This window comes from Dromiciops gliroides, chromosome 3, assembly GCF_019393635.1.
Source record: "Dromiciops gliroides isolate mDroGli1 chromosome 3, mDroGli1.pri, whole genome shotgun sequence".
Taxonomy (NCBI): Eukaryota; Metazoa; Chordata; class Mammalia; order Microbiotheria; family Microbiotheriidae; genus Dromiciops; species Dromiciops gliroides.
The window spans coordinates 586,658,894-586,665,540 of NC_057863.1; positions in this window are offsets into that span (position 1 = coordinate 586,658,894).

Genomic DNA, 6,647 nt, shown 5'->3' on the forward strand with positions numbered 1-6,647 from the left:
ACATACATATGTATACACGCACATACATATATACATATACATGCACACGTATGTAAATGCATATGTACATATATGAAAAGAGGTTTAGGGTGTATGTGGGGGTACATGTATGTGTGATATATTGTTTACACATATACATGTATATATACACACCATATTATACCATCTATATCACAAGATATAGATAGATATACTTAACCCTGTTTGTCTCAGTTTCCTTATCTGTAAAATGATCTAGTGAAGGAAATGGCAAACCACTTCAGTATTTTTGCTAAAATAAAAAAATTTTTAAATCCTCAACCAAAGAGTTGGACACTATTGAAACTGAAAATTATTGCTTAATACTATATACCATATATATTTCATATCTCATATATTAATTATATATGTATATACATATATAGAATATTAATTTGCCCATCTTCCCATAGTCCCTCTATCATTTACCATTTCCATCTTTTCTCATCCTTGCAAATTTACTGGGTGAAAGAAAACACCTCAAAATTGTTTTAATATGAAATTCTCTTATTAATGACTTGGAACAGTTTTCATCTATGTGCATATACTCATATAGATATAGATACATGTGTACACATATATGTGTGTTGAGAGAAATTAATATTATACCACTATATTAATAAGTAATTATTAATTTGTAGTACATTCTTTTCTTCCTATTTCTATTAAGATTAAACTCCTAAAAAGGTGAGGTAGTCTTTGAAGGCCATGGCTGAGTGATGAGATTACTCCTAGGCCCCCAAGGCACATGCTCATTAACCAGGCTGGGTGGAACCCCACCCAACTGGGTGAGAGAAATTATTTTTTATAATGTTAATAACCAATTATTAAATTGGGATCAAGGCTTTTCCTTTTTCTATTTTCTCATTTAGGGCCCAGCTCCTACTGGTCAGTCAGTCATTCTCTGAAGGATATAACTAATTGAAGAGATGTCCCTAACAATTGGGGAACATGCTCCTTGATCTTGGGCAAGATCCCACTCAACTGGGTCATCTAGGTAGCACAGTGGATAGAGCACAGGCCCTGGAGTCAGGAGGACCTGAGTTCAAATCTGGTCTCAGACACTTGACACTTACTAACTGTGTGACCCTGGGCAAGTCACTTAACCCCAATTGTCTCACACACACACACACACACACACACACACACACACACACACACACACACAAAAGATCCCACCCAACTGGGAGACCTTATATCTGTTTAGATTGTAAACAGAATCTAATCTAGGCAAATTCTTGTCCTAAGAAATGAACCCCTGCCCTTGCATCCCTCCATTAGAGTTTATGGTGACCCAACTCATGAAGGAGAAAATCAACCAGAGTGGTCTGGATGGAGATGGATTCCCCTGTCCAGATTTCTGGAGGTGGCTGAGTCTCATGATAAAGCCATGTTCTCAACAGGAGGAGCTAAATATTTCTAGCCTACCTCCTCATTAAACATCCACCAATCAGGGTTGATTTCTCCTGTCAGGGGCACCCCATTTTACAAAGCATTCAGTGTCTCCATTGGGAAGTCGTTTTGTTACCAAGAGAAACCACTAACCATCAATTTATTATTAGCTGGCCTAATTAATCGAGTATTAATTACCCAGAAACTCTGTCTTTTGGGTTTTTCATTTGTCACATGGGAAACCTAATTTCTATTTAGATTATAAACAGAATCTGGTCTGGGCAAGCTTTTGCCTGGGAGAGGAACCCTCTGCCCTTGATCCCCCCCATTAAAGTTTAGGGCAACCCAGCTCATAAAGAAGGAAACTAACCAGAGAGGTCTGGATGGAAATGGTTTCCCCTGCTCAGATGCCTTGAGGTTGCTGAGTCTCATAATTAAGCCAAGTTCTCAGCTGGAGGAGCTGAAGACTTTCAGCCCACGTTCTCATTAAATGTTCACTGGTCAGGGCTAAGTTTCATCTGTCAGGGGAGTCTTCTTTCTGAAGGTATGCCTCTGATTTAAGGCATTCAGAATCTCTTTTGTCATCTTTGGTTACTAAGAGAAACCGATGTAGGAGGCAAAAAGGGGTTAATAGAAAAACCTAAGATCCAAGCTTTAATTCAGATATTAGCTCCAAAAGGGAGTCAGACCCCCCCCCCCCCCAGTTAATGGATAACTTACAAGTCAAAATGCTAGGTTCTTGTACCCACAGTGATCAGCATCCATAACGGACCAAAACGGGTCAGGTCAAAATAACGATACCTCCTACATCAAAACCACTAACCAATTTATTATTTGCTAGCCTAATTAATAAATCAATTACTAATTATTCAGAAACTCTGCCTCTTGGGGGTTTTATTTGTCTGGAACTCTGAGAGAGGCTGAGTCCCAAGTAGTACATTACAGCAAGCTTCAAACTTTATTCCAATGTTCACTACTTGTTTACCATTTATAAAGCTTACTTGCAAAACCACAAGAAACCAGGCAGAGATATCTCCATCCTGTTTTGTTCAATTTCCTGTGGATCCAAACCCAGAGGTGAGAATTTCACAGAAAACTAGAGTAAGCACAGTTTAGGAACTAACAAAAATTGATTTCTAGTAAAACAGGCATCCATATGAGGAGCTTTTCCCTAAAGAGAGAACTCAAACTGCTCTTTTGGTGCTTTTTTGCTCTTTTTCTCAAATTGCTCTGCCTCATTTGGTGAATGAAAATATTTAAACCTTTTGCCCACAGTAACTACAGTTTTGGGGCAGCCAAATTTTTTATCTTTATTGGTAAATCAATCAGGTCCCGATTGATTGACTCCCTGCTTCCTGGTTGTAATAAGATGTTCTCAGTTCCATTAACATGGTACAAATCTATTTGACATTTCAAACTTGAAAGCAAACAATATAACAAGGGAATATTAATCAGGAGGGCTCCCTACAGAGAAGGATATTTTCTTGGAGAGATGTTTGGGGGAGATAAGACAGGATGGCTCTGGCAGACAAAAGTGTTGGTTCAAAAGTCATAAATCATCAACTAACTTGGGAAGGGAAGTCTCAACTGATGAGTATCTGTTAGCTGTCCCATAAAACATCCAAACATTATCAAGAGAAAATTTCCCTGGAGAAATAAATGGTTCATATTCCAAATAACCCTGTATCTGCTTGACACCTATTTGTGTTATCCAGGTTCAATCAAAAGACCTTTGATTTGTTAGTCCAGGTTTTCATATAGTTCCTTGGGATAGTAGAGGAATTCCAACAAATCCATATGGTTTGTATATTCATTAACCATTTCACTGGTACTTACATTATTAAATTTTGCACACAAGCTATATAAATGTCAGTTATTAGCATGATGAAGATGATAACTCTTTTCAAATATTTGAAGGGCTGTCACTTGGAAGAGGGATTCGTCTTGTCCTATTTGGTCCCAGAGGGTAGAAATAGGAGCCATGGGGAGAAGTTGCAAAAGAGCACATTTAGGTTTGTGAAAAATGATTATTTATAACTAATATATTGGGGAGATACAGAGCGCCTCCTTCCAAAGTCCTGATTTTTCAAGGTCCTGTTTCTCTTTGATAATAAGATTGGATTAACTTTCTTCATTTTGATCAGACCCCACCCAAACATGCAAGGAATTTAATCTTGGGTGGGGAAGTACATTGTGTTCAACTCAAGCTTGGATAGAGGCAGATACTTTTGTCCAGATAGCTAAGACTTGTCAATCCAGGGGTCACTCAGGCCCTCCCATTGAAAATGGTACACATTCTTTGAAGTGATAGCCCAATGGCAGAGATGATCTCTCTTTGCAGGGATAAATTCTCAGCTCCATTGACTACCTAGTGTTTTTCAAAAATATATAAACCTTCCATGATGGTTTTGGTCTGAGAGAGGCAGCCAAATGACCATGCCTTTATTAATAACCTGCTGGTATTATTAATAAAATTATTAAATTACCCAGAAGCTATGACTCAACATTTCAATCATCACAGGTTTGATATAAGGGGGAAATAGCCGACTAATTGGAGCTATCCCAAAGTGGTATAGACTGCCACAGGATATCCTGAGTTCTCCATCCCTTAAGGTCTTCAGTCAGGAGATATATCACTACTTCATGGGGATGTTGCAGAGCTTTTTGCTCAGAATGGGTTGAACTATACAGTTTCTCATGTACATTCTAATTCCAAGTATCTGTGTTGGTATAGGGGTGTTCTAGGGTTCCAATGATCTCACAGGGCTCAGCAGTCTAAGGAAGCTCAGAAGCCCAACAAAGCTCAAGACGCAGGGTTTTCATAGGCCTGACCCACCTTCTCTCTCTCCTCTCATTGGGCCTCACAGCTTTTAAGAGACCTGGCGGGGGGGGGGGGGGGCATTTCTAGTGTCATTTCAAGGCTTTTCTGGGTTTTGAGGAAAATTTTCTCTGATTCTTTCCTGCCTGACTGGGCTTTTAAAAGCTGACTCATTTATTTCTTCTGCTACCATATCACCCTAGAACCTAGAAGTAAAGACCTCTGGGTTTCTGTCAGAGATGAGGGTTGGGGGAAACGATAGGAATCGTATCAAGAAGAGGGAGACAATGAGTGTGTCTGTAGATGACCAAGTGTGCTCTCTCCTGAGTTCCTGCACCTGTGTCTCTGCATCTAATTCACCCCACCCTCACCAGCCCCAGCTTCCCTTGGGCCCTTTCTTTCTTTCTTTTTTTTTTAGTGAGGCAATTGGAGTTAAGTGACTTGCCCAGGGTCACCCAACTAGTAAGTGTTAAGTGTCTGAGGCTGGATTTGAACTCAGGTACACCTTACTCCAGGGCCAGTGCTCCATCCACTGTGCCACCTAGCTGCCCCCCTTGGGCCCTTTCTGTGTCAGAAGAGCCCCTGTCTCCAGTTCTCCCTCCCTCTATCTCTCTCACTTGTGGAAAGGCAGAAGGAAAGGACTCTTGTCCCTGTTCCCTCACTTAGGGGTATCCTAAGGTTCTATTGCAATAACAGATGTAAAGTGCTTTGCAAACCAAGGGCTTTATAAATGCTAGTTATTATTATTTGAGACAAATGAAAATCCAGAGAAACAGAGTTTTTGGATAATTAATAATCAATTTATTAGTTAGCTGGTAAATCAATAAATTGATCATCACTAGTTTCTCTTGGCAACCAAAGACATAACCATGGTGAAAATCAACCCTGACTGGTGAACAATTAATGAGTGGGTGGACATATTAATGAGGAATTGGGCTAAAAATCTCTAGCTCCTCTTGATAACATGACTTGATCATGAGACTCAGCAGCCTCCAGCAATCTGGACAAAGGAATCCATCTCTACCCAGACCACTCTGATTGGTTTTCTCCTTCATAATGGAGGGATGTAATGGCATGGGCATATTTCCTAAGGGCAAGAATGCACCTAGGTTAGATTTTATTTGTAAGATCTTCTAGCTGGGTGGGATTGGGCGGCCCAAGATCATAAAGCATGTACCCAGAGGATTTGGGCAATCTCATCTATAAGCTATACCCTTTAGAAACTGACTGATTGATCTATAGAAACTGGTCCCTGAATGAAGAAATTGAAAGGGAAAACCTCAATCCTAAATTAATAGTTGGTTATTAATATAATAGAAAAATAATCATTTCTCTCATATTATTACTGTTACTATTATTATTGCTGTTGTTGTTGTTGTTGTTATTATTAATTATTGATAACCTACAATTATCAGGGGGCAACTAGGTGGTACAATGGATAGAGTGCCAGGCCTAGAGTCAGGAAGATTCATCTTCCTGAATTCAAATCTGGCCTCAGATACTTACTAGCTGTGTGACCCTGGGCAACTCACTTAACCCTCTCTGATGATTAAAAATATGAGAGGCATAGTTTCTGGGTAATTTAATCATTTTATTAATAAGGTCAACACATTATTAATGGTTAATGGCTGTCTCTCACAGACCAAAGACCTCCAGTGGCAGTGAGGTCACAGCTTATATAAAGAGGAAGTGTTCTGAGAGATGCCTAATCACCTGTGGTTGATCAACTTAATTTGAAGATAGGTTATATTAAAATGAAGGGCTATACTATCCCCAGCCTTGGGCTAACTTTTCAAAAAATGCATATCCTCTTAAAAAGGTGGGTTTAATAGCCCCTCATTGGAGGTGAGGCCTTCCTTTCTAGACAAAATATTTGTCTCCTTCGGAGGACACAATGGGTTTCTCCACCCCAGACCAAATTCTTAGGGAGGTAATCTTATCAAGAAGGACTTTGGAATGGGGGAAGTCAAGAGTTATAAGAGAATTGGGGCACTGAACCTCAAAGAAATTGGTTACAAATAATCATTTCTCACACATGTTTGCCTCAGTTCCTTACCTGTAAAATGATCTGGAGAAGGAAATGGCAAACTACTCCAGTATCTTTGCCAAGAAAACCCCAAATAGGGTCAGAAAGAGGTGACTGAACAAGTTATCAGGCCTCCAATCTGGGATGACTTTCATTCCTTAGACCTTCCACTACACTTTTGCTAATCTCAAACAAAGTTTATTGAGAAATACAGAGGTATACTAGCCCAAGAAAACTGGGAGGGGAGGAGTATGTTTACATACTTTTCAATTTAATCTTCATTATTAAGACTTCCTTAAGTCTAGAAAATGAACAAAACCAAGAAATCAAGCCCTGGTTTGTAAGGACTGCCAATTTCTGAAATGTAAATGCTCAACCTGAAAATTTAGCAAT